Source organism: Balaenoptera physalus (genome assembly GCF_965194825.1).
Source record: "Balaenoptera physalus genome assembly, chromosome: 21".
NCBI lineage: Eukaryota > Metazoa > Chordata > Mammalia > Artiodactyla > Balaenopteridae > Balaenoptera > Balaenoptera physalus.
In genome coordinates this window covers 33,794,604-33,821,660 of record NC_138902.1, presented here as the reverse complement: position 1 = coordinate 33,821,660, position 27,057 = coordinate 33,794,604, and the positions used below count along the sequence as shown (strand labels likewise).

General features: G+C 50.6%; 1 protein-coding gene across 4 annotated transcripts in view; it reads right to left on the bottom strand.

The window, feature by feature from the left end:
* The window catches only part of DLGAP2 (DLG associated protein 2), a 736,824-nt gene that overhangs the window by 347,475 nt on the left and 362,292 nt on the right, over positions 1–27,057 (bottom strand). The gene's annotated exons all lie outside the window — the stretch shown is intronic.

The window sequence follows — 27,057 nt, the reverse complement described above, 5'->3', positions numbered from 1 at the left end:
TTATTTATTTGTTTATTTATTTTTGTGGGGTGGGTGGGGAGTGAAGTAGAAAAGAATAGCTTTATTGATTTGCCAGGTAAAAGGGGCCACGGTGGGCTAAAACCCTTATCTTTAAAATAAAGGTACTAGTTATATGTCTCACAAAGCTCAAAGCAGGGCTCTTTTCTTGGCATGGGGAGAGGAATAGCTTTGCCATGATATAATTCACATACCAATTTACCCATTTAATGTATACAATTCAATGGTTCCTCGTATATTCACAGATATGTTCAAACATCACTACTACAATCAATTTTAGAACATTTTCATCACACCCAAAACAAACCCCATACACTTTAGCAGTTACCCCTCTCCACTTTCTTATCCCCTCAACCCTAGGAAACCACTACTCTACCTCTGTGTAGATGTGCCTATTCAGGTCCCTTGACGGAAATGCAATCCTATAATAATACATCGCTTCTGTGTCTGGCTTCTTTCACTGAGCACGACGCTTCAAGGTTCATCCAAGCAGTGTGCATTAGTATCTCATTCTTTTCATTGGTACATAAGATTCCATTGCATGATGTACCACAGTTTATTAATCCATTCATCAGTTGATGGACATTTGGGATGTTTCATTTTTTGGCTATTATTAGTAATGCTGTGAGGAACATTTGTGTAAAGGTTTTTTGTGGACATACGTTTTCCTTCATCTTAGGTACATACCTACGAGAGGAATTGGTGGCCCTATAATAACTCTATGTTTAATCATTTGAGGAACTGTCAGCTGTTTTCCATAGTGGCTGCACAATTTTACATTCCCACCAGCAGTTCATGGGGGTTCTGATTTCTCCACATTCTTTACCAACGCTTGCTATTATCTGCCTTCTTGATTATAGACATCCTAGTGGGTGTGAAGTGGTATCTCATTGTGCTTTCGGTTTGTGCTCTCCTGATGACTAACGATGTTGAACATCTTTTCACGTGCTTATTGGCTATTTGTATACCTCCTTTAGAGAACTGTCTATTTAGATCACTTGTCCATTTTTATATTGACTTATTTGGTTTTTTTTTTCCATTTAAAAAATTATTTATTTATTTATTTATTTTTGGCTGCGTTGGGTCTTTGTTGCTGTGTGTGGGCTTTTTCTAGTTGTGGAGAGTGGGGGCTGTTCTTCGTTGAGGTGCGCGGGCTTCTCATTGCAATGGCTTCTCTTGTTGCAGAGCACAGGCTCTAGGCGCGCTGGCTTCAGTAGTTGTGGCACGTGGGCTCGGTAGTTGTGGCTCGTGGGCTCTAGAGCGCAGGCTCAGTAGTTGTGGCTCACGGGCTTAGTTGCTCCGTGGCATGTGGGACCCTCCCGGACCAGGGCTCGAACCCGTGTCCCCTGTATTGGCAGGCGGATTCTTAACCACTGTGCCACCAGGGAAGTCCTTATTTGTATTTTTTACTGAGTTGGAGGAGGTCTTTATATATCCTAAATACAAGTCCTTTATTAGATATATGATGTGCAAATATTTTTCTTTCATTCTGTGGATTTGCTTTTTACTTTCTCAATGGTGTCCTTTGAAATATAAGTTTAAAATTTTGTTTTGATGACTTCCAATTGATCTACATTTTCTGTTGCCAATTTTCCTTTTCATGTTACATTGAAGAAAGGACTGCCTAATCCAAGGTTATGAAAATTTGCCTCTGTTTTATTCTAATAGTTTTAGTTATTAAATTTAAAACTTTGATTCATATGGAGTTATTAATTTTTGTCTGTGAAGTAGATACCAACTTCATTATTTTGCATGTGGATATCCAGTTGTTAAAGCATCATTTACTGAAAACACTATCCTTTCTCCATTGACTTGTCTTTGTTGAAAACTAACTGATCATATTGTGAGGGTTTATTTCTGGGATCTCAATTCTATTCCATTTATTTATATGACAATCTTTATGCCAGTAGTATACTGTCTTGATTACTGTAGCCTTGTAATAAGTTTTAAAACCAGGAAGTATGAGAACTTACAAGTTCTTCTTCTTCATTTATTTATTCATTCATTCATTCATTCTTTCATTCATTTATGGCTGCGTTGGGTCTTCGTTGCTGCACGCGGGCTTTCTCTAGTTGCGGCGAGCAGGGGCTACTCTTCCTTGCGATGCGCGGGCTTCTCATTGTGGTGGCTTCTCTTGTTGCAGAGCACGGGCTCTAGGCATGCAGGCTTCAGTAGTTGTGGCGCACGGGCTCGGTAGTTGTGGCTCACGGGCTGTAGAGCTCAGGCTCAGTAGTTGTGGCGCATGGGCTTAGTTGCTCCGCAGCATGTGGGATTTTCCCAGACCAGGGCTCGAACCCGTGTCCCCTGCATTGGCAGGCAGATTCCCAACCACTGCGCCACCATGGAAGCCCACAAGTTCTGCTTTTTCAACACTGTTTTGGCTGTTCTGAGTCCCGTGAATATCCATATGAATTGTAGGATCAGTATGTCAATGTCTGAACAAAAAATCAGCTGGGATCTTGCTACAAATCTGTAGATCAATTTGGGGAGTATTGCCAGTTTAACAATGTTAAGTATTATGATCTGGTCCATGAATATGGGATGCCTTTCCATTGATTGAATCTTCTTTAATTTCCTTCAACAATATTTTAATAGTTTAAGGAATATAAATTATGTACTTGTTACATTTTGTTCATTGGCAGTGTACATAAATGCAATTAATTTTTGTATGTTGATTTTGTACCCTGTAACCCTGTTGAACTCAGTCATTATTTACAATCATTTTTTAGTGGATTCCTTAGGATTTTCCATACAATTTCATGTTTTCTGGAAATATAGTTTTACTTCTTCCTTTCCAATCTGATTTTTTTTTTTTCCCCATAGCCTGACTGCCCTGGCTAGAACGTGCAGGTCAATGTTTAGCAGAAGTTACGGAAGCAGATATCTTTGTCTTGTTCTTGATCTCTGAGGCAAAGCTTTCAGTCTTTCACCATTAAGTATGATGTTAACTCTAGGTTTTTCACAGATGCCCTTATTGTGGTTGAACATTTCCCTTCTATTCCTAATTTGTTGAGTGTTTCTATTATTAAGAGGTGTTGGATTTTGTCAAATACTTTTTCTGCATCTATTGAGTTGATTATGTCATTTTTGTCCTTTTAATCTATTAATATGGTACACTACATTACTTGATTTTCAGATGTCAAATCCACCTTGCATTCCTGGGGAAATTCCAATTGAATATGTTGTATAAACTTTTATATGTTGTTGGATTCAGTTTGCTGGTATTTTCTAGAGAATTTTAGGTCTATATTCATAAGAGATATTGTCTGCAGTTTCTTTTTTTGTGATACTGTTGTATGGTTTTGTATGAGAGTAATACCGGCCTCAAAGAATGAGTTGGGCGTTTCCTCCTCTTCTAACTTTGAAAAAAAATATGTGAAGGATTGGAATTAATTCTTCTTTAAATGTTTGGTAGAAATTCCCAGTCAAGCAATCTGGACCCAAGCTTTCCTTTGCAGGTAGTTGTTTTATTATTATTATTATTATTATTATTATTATTATTATTATTATTACTACTACTACTACTACGACTACTAATGCAACCTCTTTCTTCTTATAGGTCTCTGCAGGGTTTTCTATTTCTTCTTGAGTCAGTTTTGGCAGGTTGTGTCTATCTAGGAATTTACCCATTCCAATTAAGTTACCTAATTTATTTATTGGCTTACAGTTGTTCATAGAACTCTCTTATAGGGTTTCCCCGGTGGTGCAGTGGTTGAGAGTCTGCCTGCTAATGCAAGGGACACAGGTTTGAGTCCTGGTCTGGGAAGATCCCACATGCCGCGGAGCAACTAGGCCCGTGAACCACAACTACTGAGCCTGTGCGTCTGGAGCCTGTGCTCCGCAACAAGAGAGGCCACGATAGTGAGAGGCCCGCGCACCGCGATGAAGAGTGGCCCCTGCTTGCTGCAACTAGAGAAAGCCCTCATAGAAACAAAGACCCAACACAGCCAAAAATAAATAAATAAATTAGAACTCTCTTATAATTTTTTAAAACTTTAAAAAATGGAGGTGAAATTCACAAAACATAAAGTTAGCCACTTTAAAGTGAATAACCCAGTGGCTTTTAGTACCTTCACAATGTTGTGCAACCACCACTGTTATCTAATTCTACAACATGTTTATCACCCCAGAAGGAAACCTTATACCTGTCGGGGAGCTCCTCCCCACATCCCTCTCCCCTGTGTCACTGATAACAACCTATCTGTGTTCTATCTGTATGGACTTAACAATTCTGGATATTTCATGTAAGTGAAATCATACAATACGTGACCTTTTATATCTGGCTTCTTTCACTTAACATAATGCTTTGGTGGTTCCCTGTTGTAGCATGTATCAATACTGTGTTCTTTTTCATGACTGAATAATATTCCATTGTATGTGTACAAGAAAATTGTCTATTCCTCAGTTCATGGGCATTTGGGCTGTTTATACCTATTGGCTACTATATCAGTGCTACTATGAACAAGCTTGTACTTGTTTGAGTATCTGTTTTCAATACTTTTGGGTATATAATTCAGAGTGGAATATGCTGGGTCATATGGTAGTTTTCTTTTGTTTTTTGTGGACAGCTAAAGCATTTTCCATGGCAACTAAACCATTTTACATTCCCATCAGCAATATAGAAGAGTTTCAATTTCTCCATATCCTCAGCAACACTTGCTTTTTTCTGGGCTTTTAGTGCTGTTATTATTCTTTTTAATTATAGTCATCCTAGTGGTATGCAGTGACATCTCATCATGGTTTTGATTGCATTTCCCTAACGAGTAACAAAGTTGAACATCTTACCATGTGCTTATCAGACATTTGTGTTATCTTCTTTGGAGAAATGTCTATTCAAGTCCTTTTCCCACTTTTAAATAGGTTGTAATTTTTGTTCCTGAATCTTAAGAGTTCTTCATTTATTCTGGATGCTACCTTTTAATTTTTTCTGTGAGGTTGGTAGTAATGTCTCTTTGCTCATTCTGTATTTTAGTAATTTGAATTGTCTCTTTTCTTCTTCATCAGTTAGCTAAAGGCTTGACAATTTTGTTGCTCTTTTCAAAGAGCCAAGTTTGGGGTTCAATGATTTTATGTTTTTCTATTCTGTATTTCATTAATTTCTGCTCTACTCTTACATAGAGTAGTTGTGAGAGAAATAAAATCCTGAATGTGAAAGGGCCTTTAAAAATGAACTTGTGTATAAATATTTATTTATACTATTTATTATAACTACTGATTGGATACTTTCTCTCTGCCATGCAGGCTCTGTTTTAGATGCTTGGTATATATGGCAGTGAAACTTTGTTCTAGGCTGTGGTACTTGCAAATGTGCATACTCAATTGTATTTCTTATTTGGAAGAATGATGCCATATCCATCTTTATATCCCATCTTCCTGGCCCACAGAAAATGCTCCATGAATGTCACGTAAATGCTTAAGGAAGAGTAAGATATTTCTATTATCTGTCATTTTCCTTGCAATTCTCTTTGACCATAAGTTCTTTGTGAGTAGTAACCCTATCTTAATCATACTTGTAGTTTAAATACTGCCACTGTGATGCCTGAAACATACTGTATACCCCCCAAACTACCATTTAGATTAATTGATTAGCTTGAATCTGCCTTCATACCAATTAATATTAGGAGAACATACAGAAAGGAGAAATCAAGGCTGATAAAGTAACACAATTGAGGTTAAGAAAATATCCTGAGTGTTTTTAATACCAAGGACCACATCTCCTGCTTCTTTTCTATCTCACACATTGCTTGCTAGAGAGTAGAGCATACAGGTGGTGCGCCATAAATCTCTGCCTATTGTTCAGCTGATTTTATTCTTAAAATTCCAACAAGTAATTGTCCTACCTCACTTAGGGAAAACTGAACCATCATCACAGAACCCTCTCTAATGATCACAGAGAGTAACTTAACCACAGGGCTCACTGTGCAAAACACTTCCTTTTAAGAAATCTTACCCTAGGAACTCAAATAAGTCAGGGCCCCATATGTGGATGTCTCTGGTGTTTGAGCCACACATGACTTTTAATAAATCATATTTTTAAATGATATCAGCCTGTCAAGAAGACAGCTGATAGAACTGGATTTCTCTTATCCTACTCACAGAAAGAAAGAGGAATAAGAGCTCAACAGTTCTGGCCAAACACTTTTTTCCAAGCAGCCCTTATTATGCAATGATTTTTTTTCTTTAATATTTTAAACTTTTAGTCGTCTTGTAGAGGAAAGAGAAATGTCATCCACCCACTAATTGGTTCAAAGTCAGTCTTTTCCTTCCCACCCTGTACAGTAGTCCCTGGATAATAAATGCAGAGCTATCATCTTGTTATGTCTCACTGCAAAATGAAAAACAGCATCTCTATGTTGAATAAATGTCTCCTCTTTACCTTGATTTCTCATTACCTTCCATCAACTAAGACAGAATAGAGTTTATCCCCTAATTATGTTACTACTGTGTAGTTCATTCTGTTTACTTTATATCCAATTCAAGGGAAATATGACCTTTTTGGTGGGGGAGAGAGGATGATATATGTACAATTATGAGAGAGAATGTGGTAGCTGGTAGTGTGGGATTAGACAGTGAAGTTCAAGGAGAGAATTAAATTTAAAAATGTATCAGTGGTTGCAAAACAATGAGGAAGGGAGCCTAATTTACTCAGGTAATGATGGATCATTCTGGAACGCCAAAGCTTCCAGTTTGAACCAGAGACATGACTGCTTGTGATTATGACTCAGCATTTAGGGTAATTAACTTTTTTCACGTAATCGCTGAGAACCCCCATCTGACGGGGCTAAGCACAGCTTGTCAAGCCCCCATAGACACATGCGCACTCTGCAAACGCACACCCCTCTGCCCACACACGCTCTTTGGAAACAGAGGAAACGGTGAAGAAACTCCTGCCATAAATTAGTAGGAAACCAACGTCTGGAACTAAAAGCGACAGCCCGAATGCACAACCGGCCCCCTCCCCAACACCGTCAGAAGCGCATCTCCAAGGCGCTGCACACAAACCTACTTGTTAATGTACAAACACGAATCTCCCATAAGCCCGTTCAGGGGCAGCAGCTGTCAAGAGGACCGCTGACACACATTAATTTGAACTCACAGAGTCTTTGTCTTAATTCCCAATTAGATGTTCTGATCTTGTTCTTCTTTCTGAAGCTGAGACGCTCCACGTATGACCCCCTCCCACTCCATCCCCTTTGTACCGCATTTTTATTAACGCCCCAAAGTTCTTCCCTTGATGATGATATTTACTGTTTCCTACATGGATATAGGTTATTTTCCCTTTTGATTTTCAACAACTCCCATGAGCCTCTGAGAGAGAAGTGAGCTGCAGACTATATGAGCACAGATCACAGTCTCGAAACGGAATTGACTGCATTTCTAAACGCTCGTTCTAGTGAGTATGAGTCAGGGGAGGTGTGCATGTGCCCTAATTAAGTTCCGATTACAGCCATGGACACAGAAACAACAACAAGAGCAGATGGTTTTTAATTCATTAGAGAATACTGTATGTAATTCAAGGCTAATTAGAAAATCTTGATAGTAGCAAGAATAGCAAAGATTTATGGATTCATTCGCCCTCCACAGATTCATTGAATGCCCGCCATGCAGGTGCCAAGAACCGGGTCCAGAGTGTTGAGTGGAAAGATCATTGTCCTCATTACTGGGAGCCCAGGGCCTGGCTGAGGGTGCAGACATCCAGGAGGACACTAGCACACTGATGACTGATGGAAGCTCAAAGGCTCCAAAACCAGGAAGAGGAAACCATGCAGGAGGATAAGCAAGCTGGGAGAATCAGCCTCCCAGGTGGGACTCCTGCACCACTGCTCTCGGCCTCATTCTTTTCGTAAAGCAGGGAGAATAACAGAGTCCTTCTGATTTTTAGAAGACCGTAACGTCCCATCACACGCCACCAACAGTCCCAATGTACGAGTCGCCTTTGGTGTGATTATTAATAGCCCCTGTTCCCTCTGGCAAGCATCCTGGTCTGGGTGATAGGAAAGGTGACCGCCCGCCTTACCGAGGAGGCTGCATCTGCTACCCGCTTGGTAACCCTGAGGCTTTGCTGTGGTGGCGCTTGTGGTCGTGACCACTGTCACCACTGCTGTTTCTATTCAGGTTGGTCAGGAAAGGCCTTTCTAAGACAGAGATGCTTACCTTGAAGGATGAAAAGCAGCCAGCTGGGTGGAGCAGAGGGTCGGGGGAGCGATGGTGAGAGAGGAACCGAGGGCGGGGGGCGGGGAGCGGGGGACAAGAGGCTGGAAGAAACCACATCAGGACGAAGGGTCCCCGAGGAGGAGGACGCTCGGGGGACAAGGGCTGTTCATTCGAAAGCACCTCGAAAAGCCACGGGAAATGCTTTAAGTGACGTTGGAAAGCCTCCAACTACTCCTCCTCCCCGCGTGCTCCCAGCTGGTTGCGGGCAGGAGGCCCGGCTCCGAGGCCCCGGGGCTGCACATCCTCGAGGGGCAGCACTGAGCCGCCCCGGGGCCCTGACACCGCCCCGGGCAGCCTGCAAGCCGGGGCTGGAGAGCAGTTACATGGCAGTTCGCCCGCGTCAGGGGCCTGCTGGGCGGAGAGCGGGGCAGGCAGACCCCAGCAGCTGCCAGACCCTCGAGGGTGGGGCACGGCAGGCTCCAGTCAACCTCACGAGGACACAGTCTCCCCAGGGGCCAAGCCGTCCAAGCTCAGGAAGCGGCCAGCCCACGGGAAGCGGGCCCGGCTATGGGGGAGGGCACAGGGCTGACGTGGGCAGAACTACACTCGGGGGCCGTCGGCGGGGCCTGGGCCACCTCCGTCCTGCGTCCACAGGAGGCTCCACGCTCACGCCTTGTATCACAGGAGGTTACAGAGGACCTGACTCAGTGCCACACAGACCGGTGCCAGCGCCCCAGCCTCACAGGCGACAGGCTATACGTCAGCCCTGACTGCCCCGCGGGGTCAGCCCGGCCCTGCAGCTGTCCCCGGTGTCCTCTGGACGGATGGTATGGACATTCTCTGCCGTGACCCACTGGCCTTGCTTCCTTCCGTCCTCCCTGTGCTGCCGGATACCCAGTGGGTGTGCAGCTGCTCTGTCCGCACTGGACACGCACGCTTCAGGCGGCAGCTGGCTCCCCGGCCTCTGGGGGAACGGGAACGGCGCCCCCGGACCAGGCCTGCACTGCTGCGGGGCCCCAGAGCCCATCCTGGATCCGAAGGAGGTCACGTGGGGCCCCGGCCACGCACAGGCTGTGCACCTAAAACCCACAGCAAGACCAGCACCTGCCTTTCTTAGAATTAGGACCTCGTCGGCTCCTGTAACAGGGCACGGGAAGATATTGGGCCAAATGGACTATTTGGTGCCACTGAAGACACTGAGATCGGGGGCAAGTGACTTCACCTTTCAGTCGTCCAGAGGGCGGACATTTCTCCACTAGGAGATGCTCAAATGCAGTGATGTCCCCATCGGTCGGGAGGGGCCTGGGTTGCGAGGGGGTTGTGCCTCACCCAGGAGGGCTTCTGGGCACCTGCCTGAGAAATAAATTCACTTCTTCTATCAAGAGTCCTAATATTATCTCAGTGAAATGTGAAAACTCAGGATGGACACAAGAAAGAAACAGATCATAAAAGTGTAAAATAAACTCGCGGAAGAACTAATTCCTGGACAGATACTGTTCGACCTGACCCTTAACTATAAAAGCAGTTTATATCAACTGTGACAAACGGCGGTGTCCGAGTTGGCCGCTCAGCTGCCCCCGCGGCTGGACACGCCCGGACGGGGGGCAAGAAGACCCCTTATTTGGGGCCATGGCATCGCGACCGGGGTGATAAATTCCTTCTAGTCCTCAATCGCCCCAGGACCATCATCTTTTCTTTCTATGATTTCCCCACGAGAATGTGACACTACGTTCAGCTCACTGCGACCTGAGAGAAGGTGTCTCCAGGAACGGGTCCCCTCGGGAAGGGTCGGCGCCGGGAAGCGGGCTCCCCCCATCAGTAAGCGCACGCTTCGGCCCCGAGGGTGAGCCGGGCCCCCGGCCTTCGAGGGTCCTGGACGGTGGCGAAGCAGCCACTACGCGCGGACACCCCGACGGTGCAGCGAGCGCTGTGGGCACGCTGCACGGACGACGCCGTGAGTCCCCCTTGACTTTCCCGACGCTGTGCCTTAAACGAGACGTTGAAGGAGGACGAGCTACGAAAGAACACGAGGAGCCTCCAGGCATGAAGAGTAAACTGGGTCGGAGCCCAGAGGCTGAACATAACGGCGCAGCTGGGGGTGATGGGGGTCATGTGGCCGCACTCGGATCGTGAGACGGGGCTTGGGAAGACGGATCCAGGGAAGGGTCGCAGGAGGCCCTGGGCTTCCTGCCTACCGGCACCCATGCTCCGGCCCACCTGAGGGGCATGAATGCCCCCCCCACCCCGGGGAGCCCCGGGCCCGGTCTCTCTGTAGCGCAGGGGCGGGGAGGGCAGGGCGTCGTCATCAGGGCGCCGTCTCCCCAGCTGCGGGGCTGTCACAGAGGGTACGCACGTGCAGGGATCGGGGTGCACACGGCTCACCCCTCACCAGGAAATCCTGAAACCCTAAACCCAGGATCCGCAGAAACTGGGGTGAAGGCACAAGTGTTCCTTTTTCATTTTTACACGCACACTTGATTTTAGCTTGGTCTCCATGTGGACCCGCCAGCTTTCCCTGCAGGGCTGCTTTCAGAGGCGTTTATACCCCCCTTTGAAAAAACTCCGTGAGGGGTTCTAGCCACCCCCTCCTCCTCCCCCACCGAAGGTTAATTAGACCATCTTCCTCAATATAGAATGCCTTGGTCCTATTCTCTCTTAGTATTTAATTTGTCATTCTCATGAGGCACTGTGTCTACTCTCCCTTCCTTGCGTTTGCGTGGCATGGACGCTTTCCGATGCTCTCGTGAGGGGCTGGCTGGCCACCCCACTGTTTATCAGGCAGCAGCAGCATTACCACTGCCTCCTGGCTCTGTATCATCTGTGAATTCAATTAACATATGTCTCCCGACTGTTTCCAAGTCCTCAATGAAGGCCCTGCATTACACTGGATCTGATTCTGGTCCCAAGGGGACCCTAAGAGACATCTCCCCACAGGGCACGGCTGTCCTTCAAGAAACAAAGATACTGAATTACATTAACTGTGGGCCAGAAAAGAAAAGAAGTACTGGAAGTGTCTGCCAGACATTAACGTGAATCACGCAGAGTGAGGGCCGTCTCTGGAGTTGGCAACCCACAGGACGCGAGCCGAGGGACACTGGGACACCCCGCCTGGCGCTGGGATGAGGAGGGACATGCTTCTGCAGAGCCATGCTGGGCCGCTGCTCCAGGAGCCACCGAGGCTCTGCTCCGCGTCCCCTCCCCTCTCCAGCGTCCCCTCTGTGTGCCACCTGCCTGCCTCTTCCTGACCTCACCTGCACTCAGCCTGGAGAGGCTCCACCTCCCCCGGCGCCCGTCCGTCCCTAGATGGCAAGATCGTCGTCAGCTCTCCCGGGGGGCAGACAGGGTCCCCGCCCCAGGAGGAGAGACGTCAGAACACGAGGAGAGGAACCAGAAGGAGGTCCCGACATTTCCCTCCAGAGTCAGGAATTTGGGGGCAGTGAGAGGAGCTGGCGGGAAAGGAGCGGGAGAAAGAGTGATGGAGGGGCCGGGGCAGGAGGACGTGGGGGCCGTTAATCTGGATGACGGATGCTATTTGTTGTGTAATACAGAACTTGTCTGGTTTTGTCCTGGGCTCCTGGCGTAGATGCTCTAAAAGTGCTGGCGTTACGGACTGAACTACGTGCCCCCAGAGCCACACGCGGACAGCCTCACCCCCAGCGTGACGGGGCCTTTAAGGAGGGATTAGGGTTAAATGGGGTCATAGGGTGGAGCCCTGACCCAGGGGGACTGATGTCCTCGCAAAAGGAGGGGACACCAGGGATGCACTGCACAGAGGGACGACCCTGCAGGACAAGGAGGGAGGCCGCAGGGGAGCCAGGCCTGCGACGGCCTGACCTTGGGCTCAGCCTCCAGAACCGGGGAATGAACGCTGCTGTTTAACCCTCCCCTCCCTGGTCTCTGGTGCTTTGTGACAGCAGCCTGAGCTGACTAAGGCATCTGGAATTTCCTGAGTGGTGAGTGGCTTCTAATGTTAATGAGGTGACTCAGGCTGGGCTGGTAGAGAGCTTGGACGGGGGCTGGTCCCCAAAAGGACCAAGGGTGTGACTGGGGGGGTGGGCTTGAGCCAGCCTGACCTTCGGGGGAGGGGCCGGAGGTCATCTCAGGCATCCGCCCAGCCACTCTGGCGGCCGAGGCCCAGTGGTGAGTGGAGGTTCCAGGTGGGCAAGCACAGGGCGGAGGAGGTGACTCCGGGGTGGAGGCAGGGACGCTCTGCACTCAGGAACCACCCCCCCAACGCGAATCCTCCATGAGAAACCGGACCACGCGTGTGGACGCCTTCCAAAGCTCCCTGCGCACTTTCAGGGAATTATCCAACCCGACGTGTCGTGGGAACCTGCACGTTTTTCTCCGGTTGGTCAGAGTGTGGGTGGCCTGGCGACCCCTGGAGGGTAGCGGTCTTGCTGGGGGCCGTGCCCTTTAACCCGGGGGTCCCCTCAACTTGGTTAGTGCCGGAACTGGATTGGGGACGACCAATCCAGTTGGGTTGAAATGGGGACATTATGACAGCTTTGCGGACCGACACTGAGTGACTCGAGTCGGCCACGGGGCTTCCCTGAGCCCCAGGTGCCCGCGCCGGACTCGGGCCTGCCGGCCTGAGGCCCCCCAACCCCCGATGGCTCCACAACCCAGAACCTAAAGGGCCTCGCCCAGGGCTGTGGCTGGCGGGCCTGGGACCCGGCGGTGCCTGAGCTCCCTCACGGCTAAGCATTCTGAAGTGTCGCCTCACCTTTTCCTGCTAATACTTTGTAAGCGCTCCTGTGTCGGACGTAATAAAACCACCATTTATAACAGACCAGCACACCCTGTGGGCTACGTGAGGGGCTCCGACAGGCACCAGTCCTCACATCCGCTGTACCGTTTCTACAGGGGGAGTGAGCTGGGCGCGTCAGTAACTGGCCCGTGGTCACAGGGCCATCGTGTCTGGGCCAGGCGGCAGGGCTGTTTTCTCGACATCACGCCCACTCGCCTTCCCACCTCTGGAAACAAAACCCTCAAGACAGTTCCTCGAAGAGCTCTTTTAATCAGAAGTAACAGTAACCGACATCCCAGGGTGAGAACAGATGACAGGGGGCAGCTTCCTGGAACCTGTCGTGACTGTGACGACCACCCCACACGCACGACCCGGGACCGCGGCTGGCAAGGGCGGCGGGAACAGACCTCGCCTGTGCCAGTCACCTCTCACCAGATGCCCCCCACGTGTTTATTACCTAAAGCGCTGAGGGTCAGGAAGCACCACGTGCCTGATGATAATCTAGCGTCAAGGCTTAGGGCTGGGTTACCAGGAGACCAGAAGCCGGGGCCTTGGCAGGGCCTGCAGTGGGGGGGTGGGGCATCCTGACTGCCCTGGACGTGAGGCCCGAGGACCGGTGCGCACGCAGGGCTGCGGTCACCACGGCGCGGGACGGACAGGGGAACCGGGGAGGCACCCAGACCAGCCCCTACCCCCGAGGAAGGCTGGACAGGCTGGAGGGGACTACTTTCCTCTCTTTCACTTAGAATTGTGGGTTACTGCTATTATGCTGTTCCTGTCATTTCTGAAGTGGAATATACACATTAACCAGGTTTCTACATGGCTTTTAGCAAACTCAGATAAAAATAAATGCCACTGTTCCAGGGGTTTCTGCTTAATAGTAGAAATGATAGCATGGAAATGGAGACTCTATCTCATCCACCCAAATTATCTCCAAAGCCTTTCCTTTAAAACAAAACTGGGGCCAGCGACTGCCCGGAGAGCATCTAAGCTTTCAGAAATTTCAGCCCCTGACGATTTCCAGCACGTGGACTTCGGTCGTCCCTGCCTGTTTCATAGGAAACACCTGGCTTGTAGGTTTGAATGCTCCAGCGACACTGGGTTCCTCGGTGGCCAATGTGGAGAGAAGGAGCTGAGGTGACACAGGAAGCAAGTGCCAGGTCCCGTCTGCCAAGTGGACGCACCTGAGTGCCCCCTGCCCCAGAGCACGCCCCACCCCCAAGAGGGGATGGCTGGCCTGAGCTGCCATCTGCAGCCCTGCCTCTTCCCAGACGTTCCCATCGTGAAAGGAATCACATCCGAGGACTGGAAATAAAAGCTCGTACTCCTCTAGTGAGAAATCAGAAGGATGGGACCCAAGCCCACGGCCGTGCCTCAGCAGGGCTGCGTCACAGCAGAGAGGAACGGACACGGGTTTGGGTCCCAACCTGCCATGTAGGGCACCTGGCTGCCTCCGAGCCCAAGGGGGCTTTACCTGCAGAACCAACCCCAGGCCCTGGAGGACCCGGTGAGGTCGCGAGTGGCACAGTGCCCACTCCTCTCTGAAAGCCGGTCCCCTCCTGGCCCACAGCTCAGGATGCGAAGCCCTGGGGTCACAGTGACCTCTGAGTGTCACAGGGAAACAGCCCCAATCTAGTTCTCGAGGAACACTTTCATTACAGGGAAACTCTGCTTCGTCATGTTTGTGGAATTACAGCCAGAGTGACTCCTGGAAACTAAAAGGTAAACTTTCAGACTCAGCATCACGGGAGATTTCTCACTTACTTTGCAGTAATTGTTGGCAAATCAACCACTTCTTTTCATCTACTACTTTCTGTGAGAGCAGAGCCAAAGGGTAGCAACAAAGCGATGAAAGGAAGAAGGTATAACTGGGAAAATTCCGCTCACTCACCCAAGTTTCCCTAAGACTCAGGGCGAGATAACGTTCCTGCTCCACCTGGAGCGTGTCGGGCCGGCCCCGCTGCCTCGGACACAAGGCCTCACTCTGGAGGCCACCCGGCCTCGCTGCCTCGGACACAAGGCCTCACTCTGGAGGCCACCCGGCCTCCCCGGAACCAGAAGCAGCCCCCGTCACCTAAACTACGACACTTCCGCAGCAGTGGGACAACCACCAGGCCCGGAAGACACATCCTCGTAAAGCTGGAATGTAGGAACTCCACGGACCTGACATCAAATCAAACATTACGTGGCATTTTATGGTTTATGAAGGCCTTTAACCAATAAGGCACACACAGCACAGCAGCAGGCAAGGGGAAGGTTTAATTTTCAAAACTTAATGTGATATTCAGTAGTATGATTAACTAATTGAATTTACTAAAAACAAAACAAACAAAACAAAACTCACCCAAGAAACAGTAAATGAACACCTAACGTAGCACTTGTGCCAACCAGGGAGCTGGGGCAGGACATACGTGATGAACCACAGACCTGCCCCCTGTCTCTCTGGAGCTTAAAATTCAGGAAAGGAAACAATCAACGGTGAGCAAGCCCATGCGGGAGAGGAGTCTCGGGACCGCCCTCTCGAAGGGGCTGGGGAGGCGTGATGGTGACCGTGACGGTGACCGTGAGGGTGCGGGGGCTCCTCTGAGAGGGGCCGGCGGGGCCTGGCTGACTCGGGGACCGGGCACCGAGATGGACAGAAGGCAGCAGGTGTGCGGATGGGAGGCGCAGGCTCTCGGGCGGGGGGAGCAGGTGTGAGAGGCCCGGGAGGGGGGCAGAGCCCACTGAGCTCTCGGGCAGAGGGGGCGGACAGAGTGGGACCAGGGACACGGGCAGGCCGACGGGGAGGGGGTGGTCATCCCGGTGGGGACCTCACAACACCCAGGATGTGCCCTAGGGACCGGCCGGTGACGCTGAGCCATGAACTGCGGCCCTCAGACACCTGTCCAGCCGCAGGACACAGGCCACCCTCCTGTGCCTTCTCTTCACACCGTCCTGCGTCAACAGGACGCTTGGATTCACGTCCCTTTGCTTTCCAGGGGTGTAAGGCTCTCAGACGCACCCTGGCTGAGATGCAGATGAACCTCTTGTTTAGTTTGCTGATGAGTCCCCAGGGTCACCCCGGGTCTCTGAGATTTTGTCAACCTGCCCCGGGCTGGGTGGAGCCCCCCTCGGAATTCCAGGAACTTCACACACAGCCGTCTCCCCGCCCCACTGAAGGAAAACGGAGACACTGGAAACCTGTTCAAAACCCAAGGCCGCCTCAGCCGCATCGCATCCCCTCCCCTCCCGAGGGGCTCGGCCGGAGGCTCCAGAACCCTCCCCAGGGTGGGCCCTGCTGGCAGCGGCGGCCACTCCTCCCACGCTCTGTGAGCCCAGGACCGCGCGTCCCCGGAGCCTCCTAAGGCAGATCCCGCACTGTGGGTCCGTCCTCCCCCAAACGGCAAGAGCACGGCCGTCGTCGCAGAGGCCGCCGGCTGCGCTCCGGGTGCTCCGGCCGGGAGATGCTCTGCCGCGGCTTCGCACCACCAGCTGAGCCAACGCTGCACTTTCCCCCGGGGACTAACCGCGGGGTGGATAAGGAGGCCTGTTCCCAGGACACCGGCCCGGCCCCATCACCGGGTGGACAGGGAACGCACGGATCCCACGCGCCCGGATGCAACTACGGTTTCATTTCACAAACAGACGAGTTGTCACAGGGGCGCCGCCCCCGCCTCCTGGGTCCATCCGGCTGGACGACCGTTCCCACCGTTACCCCCTGCTCTGGGCACCGTTACCCCCTGCTCTGGGCAAACGGCTCTCGCCGGCTCTGGGACCGAGCCCACACTCTGCTCAAGGCCTTTATGATTCGGCTCAGCCCCAAGCGTCTGCCCAAAGGAGCTCCTGTTCTCACCTCTCCTCCCACCAAGGCGGTCCCCTCTCCCCTCTCCCCTCCCCTCGTCCCTCCGTAGTCCCAAGTAGACACCGAGGTTCCCACCCAAGGACAGGAAATGAAGCGCTTACATCGTCAGCCGTATGCCGTGTGCCGGGCGCGTCCCCTTCAGGACGAAAATCTGTACATACGGACAGATGTACTGTGTACGATACAGCATAATATAAATGTACATACCTGCGCAGACACAGTGTATACACACACACACACGCAGGATACATATGTGGGCACTAGGTACCTATGAAAGCCTAGTACACACACACAGAACATACGTAGTGTACAGGTGCATAGACACACATACGTGCACTTGTGCATCTTGTCCTGTCTTCCCAGAGGTAGAAACTAAGATCTTAGAAACGAAGTCACTTGCCCTATGAGAGGTTCGACCCAGATTCGAGCCCAGTTCTACCTCATTCTACGACCCACGAGCGTTAACTTGGCCCCAAACTCCACCAACATTGATGTTCCCTCGTTAACTTCCGACCACCCCGTCGCTTTCACACGACGGCTCCGTAAGGGCCTCTCCCATGCCATTCTGGTCTCCGAAGGTGGTTAGACTCTGTATTACTTACTTTTACTCCTCACTGTACGTAACACAGAGCAGGGCACACAGGAGAAGCTACTCAAAGTACGTCGAGATGTCCTACAATAAACGTCAAACTGTGGTCCCTGGACCAGCAGGGCTGCCATCACCGGAGGGGCTTTCCAGAAGGGCAGAGTCTGCCTCGCCTCAGACCTCCTGAATCAGAATCTGCATTTTAATGAGCTCCCCAGGGGACTCGTACGCATGGGAAGAACTGATCAGCCTGTATTTTCACCTAAAACAAAAGCCTTTTTAGAGCCCACAGACTTTTTGACACTTGAAATGCACATGCTTACTGGCAGGCTCATGGGGTGAGCACAAAATTCCCAACACAAACACAGCGGCTCCTTACATAACTGAGTGACACGTAAATTGCCCATCTCAGCCGACTCACTCAACAGCACACAGGTGAGAAACGGGAACAAAGAGGGTAACTTGTGGGTGATGCTGGCTGTGTGAGAATAACGATGATATTCATCACCGTGAGGTGAGCACAACAGAATTTGTGCACACAGCTGGGAATGGGGCTGGGATAAGCGGATTTATGTGATCTCAGCTCTGGGCTCTGTTCTCCATTCCTTCCTAAGGGAGGAGGGACGTTGCCATCAGGCAACGAAGGCTAAAGGGAAGATAGGAAGATACTCAACACGAGACAGCGTTCGGACGCGTCTCTGCAAGGCCTGCTCGGAGGTAAGAAAAGGTTCTTTGGAAAGGTAAGCTCTCAGGATTATAAATCTCATGGATTTTCAAACTAAGCTGTGGACAGCTGCGCCATTAAAGGACACATATACCCACAGACACGTCATTTCAAAGCGGAAGCTAAACACACGGGGTTCCCAAGGGCGTCAGTGATCACCTGCCACTGTCATCGCGGTCCTCCCGGTCACGTGACTAACGCCGGGTCAGTGAGCCTCGCGGGCACAAGTCTCCAGGACCCTCAAGAGTCATCCCACGCTGCAGACCCCACACCACAGTGTCAGCAAACCACGTCACCATCTCCCGGAGTCCACGGCTTACCTCGGGGTTCCCTCTTGGTGCTGGACATTCTGTGGGTTTGGACAAACGTATAATGACAGGTATCCACCATGAGAGTGTCACGAAGAGTAGATTCACTGCCCTGAAAATCCTCTGGGCTCCGCCTGTTCCTCCCTGTGACCCAAAACCCCTGAGGATGTGTCAACGTAGGTTCATCAGTTGTAACAAAGGGACCATCTGATGTGCGTGGGTGGGGTCAGGGGTACGTGGGAAATCTCTGAACCTTCCCCTCAATTTTGCTGTGAACCTAGCACTGCTCTTAAAACTGAACTCTTTAAACAACGCATCAACTTCTCTGGCTGCAAACACTATCAGGGACACCTCATGAGCCCCCTCCTCTTGCACGGATGAGTCACTGAAGCCGAGTGGGAAGGGAGTGACCTGCCCTCGGGCCCCAGGGGTGGAACAGGGATCCCTCCCGGCTGTGAGGGGTCTGCACTCCAGGACTTGAGACAGCTCCCCGGGGGGCACCTGCCCTGGGGTCTCCCGTGGGTCGAATCTGTGAGGAGGTCTGTGCAGTGACACCGGGACCACCTGCCTTCTTGATAAAGGATCGGCCTCTGCAAAGTGCCGGGGGGTGAAGAGAGCGGACAGCGACCCCCCCGGGGGTCAGAAGCAAGTGCGTAGAAACCAATCTCCCTAACAGGGGTCCCGGCAATGATTTTTTGTCAGCAACAAAATAAAAAATAAGTAAGTGAGACCACATCAAACAAAAAAGCTTCTGCACAGCAAAAGAAAGCATCAACAAAGTGAAAAGACAATCAACTGAATTAGAGAAAATAGCTGCAAATCATACATCCGATAAGAAGTTAATATCCAAAACATATAAAGAACTCATACAACTCAATGGCAAAAAAACCCCAAATAATCCAATTTAAAAATACACAAAGAGTCTGAATAGACACTTCTCCAAAGAAGATACAGGAAACGCCAATACGTACATGAAAAGATGCTCTATATTATTAATCATCAGGGAAATGCAAATCAAAACCACAATGAAATACCACCTCACACCCAGCAGAATGGCCATCATCAAAAAGACAAGAAATAACAAGTGTTGGTGAGGATGTGGAGAAAAGGGAGCCCTCTTGCACTGTTGGTGGGAATGTAAGTCGGTACAACCACTATGCAGAACAGTATGGAGATTCCTCCAAAAATTAAAAATAGAGCTACCGTACAATCCAGCAATTCCACTTTTGGGTGTTATTCGAAGAAAACAACAACGTTAACTTGAAGACATATCTGTGTCCCCATGTTCACAGCAGCATTGCTTACAATGCCCAAGACATGGCAACAACCTAAGTGTCCATCGCAAATGAATGGATAAAGATGTGGTATATATTACATGTGCACACACACACACACACACACATATACACAATGGACTATTACTCAGTAATAAAAAAGAGGAAATCCTACCATTTGGAGTAACACTGAAGGTGTTATGTTAAGTGAAATAAGTCGGACAGAGAAAGACGAATATTGTATGATCTCACTTATACGTGGAATACAAAATATACGCACACAAACGCACACACACTCACAGAAGAAGAGACCAGACTTGTTACCAGAAGCGGGGACGGGGGTGGGGGTATTGGAGGAAGATGGTCAAAAGGGAGAAACTTCCAGTTACAAGATGAATAAGCACCAGGGATGTAGGTACAGTTGGTGACTGGAGCTAACATTGCTGCACGATGTACAGGAAAGGTGATAAGAGTGAATCCTAAGTGCCCTCAACACAAGGAGAAAAAATGTTTCCTGTGTTCTTTCTTTTCTTTTTATTGTATCCATGTGAGACAATGGAAGTTAGCTGAACCTGTTGTGGTCATTTCACAACGTATGTAAATCCAACCGTCACGCTGTATGCCTTAAACTTATGCAGTGATTTCTATCAATTACTTCTCAGTGAAACTGGAAAATCAATACAAGCACTGTAAACCTGAGTCTGGACTCTCTGATGTCAGTGTGTCTTTGAACAGCATCCCAGTTTGGAAGGTCAAGGTTGTGCACCTCCCTGGGGCTACTGCACCCCATGCCCGCACCCACACCTCCCTGGAGGTGAAAGCCTTGGTGCCTTTGGGGAATCACACGGCGGGCGGCTCCAGCAGGGGTCTGGGAGGGCCGGTGGCTCGCAGAACCCGGCAACTTAGCCCAGAGAACAATCCACTGTTCCAGCAACACTGTCCTCCGAGGAACGAGAATCCAGACGGGGAGTTTAATGATGAATGAGCACCAAGACGAGTGGCAACACCACGCGTCACTCTAACAAGTGCTGGCGACTGTCCTGGAGGAAACAAAGTGAGAAGCATCATCCTAACAAGCACTGAAGATAAATTAAGAGGGGACGTGAGGGGCTGTGCTCCGTGACGAAGGGACAAACACAACCCTGGAGCAAGAGACCAGAAACGTGCGGAAAAATCCCCGCTGGAACTTGGGGCACACGAAGGAAGGACACGGAGAAACACAAAGAGGAAAGAAACACGGAGCCCCCATGGGGACCCCCTGCTCAGGGCTGTCTGCCCCCTGCCCCCAGCCCCTTGCTCAGCCATCCTCCAGGGCCTCATCTTGCTCAGTTTTACTCCCTGCTCCCTCTTCTCTGATCGACTCCAAATTCCCTGTGCTTTTTCCACACAGTGACAGCGTGAGGACTAATACTAACAAGACAGGAAGGGTCTCCTGGGGTCTCCGTCCTTACAGATGAGGCTCCACAAAGGAAAGGGGCTGAGGTCTGCTGGCCAGTGGGCTGTCGGACTTGGGGCAGGTCAGGGGGATTTTCCAACTCTTCCCGTCTTCTCTTCACCAACCTGAATCTAACAATACTTGACATTCACACATGCTTTCATCCTCTGGGGAGTTTGGTCCTAATGCATCCTGGACACAAACATTTAGCAAGAGTGAGAGCTGGAAACACACACCTGGGAAAGATCCTCCACCAGAAAGCTCTACTTTTCACTGCAAAGGATGGAATCCACTTCCTGGCACTAATCTGATCCAGGTGAGTTTGAGTCGTTAAGATGGTTTTCCCAAGATCGCATTACTTTTCTGAAGCCAACCTTTGAGTCTTCTGACCAAGAGGCCTGAGAAATAGCGTCGATCTGAAGACTTTCCCGATCTCTCTTCACCTCAACTCTGCCACGTGTGTATCTTTACTGCATTCTCATATTTCATGTTTCATCCAAAATATTAATACAGTGTCTATTGTAATCTGTACTCACTTTCAGTCTTGAAATCTATTTTTCTACTAAGGAGGTAAAAAGGAAAGTGCTACACAAGTTAATAGCCACAACATATTAAAAAGGAAAAACTTAATCTGCTCAAATATTGCAATGTATTTACTTATTCATTAAAGCAGGCTCCTGAATGATATCTATTCAGCCATGCTTTTAATTATTCCCGCTTAAAGTGAAGACATTAAAATTTCATTTCTATAAAATCACTCAATAGTCCAGAACGCTTTTCAGTAATTCAGACTATTGTTTCTGTGTGTGCATCTGTAATTATTTCAGAGTAGAGTCTTACTATCTCCATAACTTACAATCCTTCTAAAGTGAACAATCTGAAAATCTGAAACGTCACCTTCACTCTGTCATCTAATCTGTTCACAAAAGTCTAAGGAGCAAATCTGAAACTCAGCTCCGATGATGCGCTTACATTCAGCACAAAATCTACCTGAAAAGCTTCTGGGTTCAGGCATTTTTTTCTGTGTTCAAAGAAGCTGAATCACCAATATGCTTGCCTCTTTTCCTGAACTTCAACTTCCAGAGAACGGAGGGGATGGACCGAATATTCACTCAGCGCCGGTTACACATTTCACAACCAGGGCAACTCGTGTCACGACGTGCTCACAGTCACTTGTGACGTCAGAGCAAAAGCTTGACTAAATCCCCAAGGTCACAAAGTCGAACACAAGTCTGTTTTGCTCCGGGTTAAAGCACGGACCCAAATCCACACGTGCCGTTGACGGTTCGGCGTCTCAAGTAAACTAATTACATGCTCTGAGCCTCTCGGTCCTCAGCAGAAACCAGTGATCGTGGACCCCCCAGGTGTGAGTGAGGATTAAAGGACACCACACGAGGGACCCAGCTCGGTGTCCGAGCCCAGAGGCCCCTGAGCCAGTGGTAACAAACACTCCGAGAGGAGAAGTATGACTTGCGGCAGGATTTTTAAGTGACAAACAACAAAATAAAAATAAAACAGCAGCAAACCCATCCGAACCATGGTCTATGTCCTTGAACGACAGACGTAAAGTCTGCACCTACTTCCTCCACACTCCTTGGTACATGCGGGCGCGTGGTGAGAACCCTGAGGCCTTGACAGACCTTCACGTTCCAAGTTCAGAGTTCCTGCCGCTTCCTTAACTAGACTCATGGTGCCCCTCCGTCAATAACTCCCCAAAGCGCTCGGTGAGCCCCAGCGTCCAGCACAGTGATTTTCAGGGAAGCTTTAATCCGTTTGTTGATGAATTGATTGGTTTTACCACATGGGAAGGCAGACCTCTAACTGAAATTATTTTGCAAAATTCACCAGTAAACAGGCTGTCCTTTACCCAAGTGAACATGTTTCTAGGAAGCATGGCCTGAAAAGACTCTGCTTGTACAACGGTGATCAGTGTGAGGGTCACTGGGGTCTTTGGGGGAACTACAGGGTTCCCTGGAAAGTGGGGTGACCCGTAGCCAGGAGCACCCAGGTTCAGGGTGCGGGGAGGGTGCAAAATGCTGAGACCCCTCCCGCCACAACGTCAGACGTGCTCTGTCCAATCCCTTTGTTCCATTCCTTAGACGATAACTCTCTGGTCACTTTCAGGTCTAGGAAGCCCAGTTTTAGAGGGTCCACCTTGAACCCGAATGCCCCGTCCTCTCCCACCCAGCGCTGGCCTCATGGTTCTGAGAGAAGAGCAAGGCTTGACCTCCTACTGAAACTTGCCCTCCTTCCGTGCCCCTCTGCTGCAGTCTGAATGCCTGTGCCCCCAAATCCATAGGTTAAATCCTAACGCCCAAGGTGATGGTGTCATGAAGGGGGACTTTGGGAGGTGACAGGTTCACGAGGGTGGGACCCCTGTGAATGGAGTTACTGACCTTATAACAGAGGCCCTCCTCTCCGCTCACCTCTGACCTTGGGCACAACCAAGATAAACCTCCAGAGACTTGTGGGCAGCAAGAGGCCTGACTTAACTCTCCCTGTGAGCCCTGGGTGGGGCTTGGGGGTGAGAGCTGCTCCTCTAATGGGTGGGAGGGTTTAAAAAATGGTTTTTCATCCTCTTGTTTGTTTTTTTATTGTTTTGTTTAGTCTACCTCCATATGTTCAGCTGTTCTAGAAATCTGGAAATTCCAAACTAACGTTGCCATGATTAGCGCATCTCAAACTTTAGGATGCCATCCCCTGGAGATGATTCAGCATGGACTCCTGGCGCCACCCTGGAGGGTCCGAGGATTTGGGGCAGAACTTGTGAATTTCTCCTTGAAACAGGCTCTCAGGTGACACCGAGACCCCCTTGGAGTTCAAGCACCTGGATCCGGAGGTTGTGTTGCACATTATGAGGTATTTTAGAATAAATTCCCACGAGCTATAAAAGGTGAGTCAAGATACACCCAGAAGAAGGTCCCTCCTTGTCTGGGGTTAGAGGAACTGTAATCAGATCAGCAGAGCAGCATATACAAGCCCAGACTCCCGGTGGTATGTTCACTGACCAGCACTGGGAAAGCCCAGGAATGCAAACCACGAGAGCAAGTTTGGAAATGCCCGGCATTGTCATTTCTCTTCAAATTACCGGGAACCTCAGAGACAAGATGCGCCTGATGGCTTCTGTCATCTCCCCGGGCAGGCAGCCTCCTTTCCATTCCGCCCGCGTGGAGTCGGAGCCCGGCAGGGACGCCCTGGGGTGGGTTCCAGAAGGTGCAGCCCCTCCCGCTGGGTTCATCAAGGGAGGCATCTTCATCAGGAGCAAATCAACTCCGCACACTTGTCTTTCTAATGGTTTAAAAATCAGCCCTGAAGTTAAGTCACGCGCTCCGGAGCTCTGCACCGCAATTAGGCATCGCCCAGAGGCCTTGCAATTATTCGAAAACTGACAGGCTCACCAAAGAAAACCTCAAAGGGCCTTTCTTCCCAACTTCTCCGCAACGCAGGGTAGAGCGTCAAGCCATGTCACACACCCGGTGCCACCTGCAGCAGAGGATGCTGGACGTGAAATCGGCTCCGGCCCCGCCCCGTCCCTGATCTGCGCCGCCAGCACCGTCGGTCCTGGAGGGGGGACTCTGCTCTCTGAAGGCCCCAAGGGGACCCGCCTGCTCCTGGGGGCCGACCCGAGGCCAAGTGCGAGGACCCTGGAGGAAAGGTTTCCTACCGGCAGCTAGGAATCTTCCAGGAAGGGAGCAGGTGATGCTAATAACAGAGACGCATGGGTGGCTCAGTCCTCACAGTCACCCGGCTCCTTCCCCTCGAAATAAAACCTCAAGGAGCAGAGATACTGAGAGCGGGAGAGCGGCCTTCCGCATGGAAACAGCTCGAGTAAAGCCCAGTGAGGAAGGAAACGGTGAGGCCCCGCCGGGCACGGGCTCGCCCTCCGGGCACTCTAAGGCTTCCTACGCGTGAGGCCAGCACAGGGGCTCCTGTGGACAGCGTGTGCCCCTGCCCTGTCACCTGGCACACATCCACTGCCCGGTGACCACGAGTCAGCGCCACTGTGTTCTCCATCAGCTCCTATTCACCCAAATCTGTTGGAACTGCACGGGTTTAAAACACTTTTCATAAACCCTCCAGCACGACGTGCGAATTCACTCGTCTTGGACAGGAATTTCCTCGCCGGTTTATAGATGTGGGGACTCCGGGTATCTTCATTTCCTTCATCCTCAAAGTGTGCTTGTCGGCCGAGCATCCTGGGTCCACGTCTGCTGAGTGGGTCGGTCACAGGGACACCAGGAGGGGAGGCAGAACGTCCAGGACCTGGCTCGTCACACAGGAGATGCAGGGAGGTGGCCTTGACTAGGACCGTCACACGGCCTCCCGGGGTTCTTAAAGGTTGGTGAGATCTTTTGAGGACAGACACAGGGGCTGCATTACGGGCTCAAGAGTCAGTGGCAAGGAAGACACGGGGGGGCCCGTCAGGAGGGAGAGAGGGAATCGTTATGATAAATAACGAAAGGGTCATCAAGATACCATGCGATGCACGTCAGGTCCAGGGGCGCCTCGGGCTGAGGGAACCAGGAGGACGGGGCACCTCTGCAGGGTCTGGAGGCTGAGCTGTGTCCCCAACGCTCAGGTCCAGCAGCCCTAACCGCAGGACCTCAGAATGGAAGTGGATCTGGGACGGGGCCTTAAGAGGTGATTAAGGTGAAACGAAGCCGTTAGGGTGGGTCCTGACCCCACAGCACTGGTGTCCTTAGTGTCCTTACAAGAAGAGATGAGGACCCAGACACGCACAGAGGGGTGACCACGTGGGGACACGGGGAGGAGATAGCCTTCCACACGCCCGGGAGAGAGGCCTCGGGCACCAGCCCTGCGATGCCTCCCTCTCAGCCGCCCAGCCTGCAGGACTGGGGAGAATCAACGTCGCCGGCCTGCGTCCTCAGGGGGACCCCGAGCCGACCAGGACCCGCGCTGCAGAGACGGAGACGCTCCTCTCCTCCTCCTCGTCCTCCTCTGGTCTCGCCATCAACAACTTCAGGTCTCACGTTCTAATATTTATCTCCTCGGCTACAACGCTGACCTCATGAAGATGACAATGCTGACCTCATGAAGATGACAATGCTGACCTCATGAAGATGACAACGTTCACTGGATGGAGTGGCAGCCTTTGGGACGAGGGGACGAGCTCACACTGGCCCACGATGAGTGACGAGCCCCCGCCTGCGTCCTCACTGCACGGGACTCAGGGCTGACAGACCGAGGGCACATCCTCACCTTCTCGCGTCTGCGAACCGCTGACCACGCACCCAGCAGGGGAGGGGGCGCGGGACGAGTCGCCCCTCGGAGGTGAAGGGGCACTGAGGCCGCCAGGAGAGGGGACCCACCAGCGGGGCTCACGGCGGTGACCTCAGAGGCCTCCCAGCTACAGGGTCTGCAGTCCCTCTGTGAAAGCCCAGCCTGCTGTTCCAGGGACAGTCTGCACCGACAGATGTGCCCCACGGTCACCCGATCCAGGCGCCAGAAGGTGGCAGTGGGGTCCATTCCAGGTAAGCAAGCAGCTTTGGTCACGTGGTGATAAAAACACATTCAGAGACTCCCCAGAGGAGAGTTTCACGGTGTCCAGGAAACAGCTCTCACTACAGGGTGTGTGGGTGTGTCTGTATCTGCGTGTACGTGTGGCATGCATATACTTTTTTCTGTGCAGATGTATTTACACACACATACAACAAAATATTATCTATTTACAAAAGAATTTGAGATAATTTACAAAAACACCGAAAATATAACACATTGACACACTGTTTAAAGGTGACCATCAACAGTACAGAAAGTCACGTGGAGCGAGAAGAGCCAAGCATCAGGCCCTGGCCAGTGGCGACGTCTGACTCCTGACACCTGCTTTCAGGGTGTGGCCTCACCTGGAAAGTTTCTTCTGTTGTGAGAACTATTCAAAGAGAAACTGAGCTCTCTACTCAGTGACGCTTCTTTACACCAGGCTTGTTACCACTGTGGTAGAGGCCC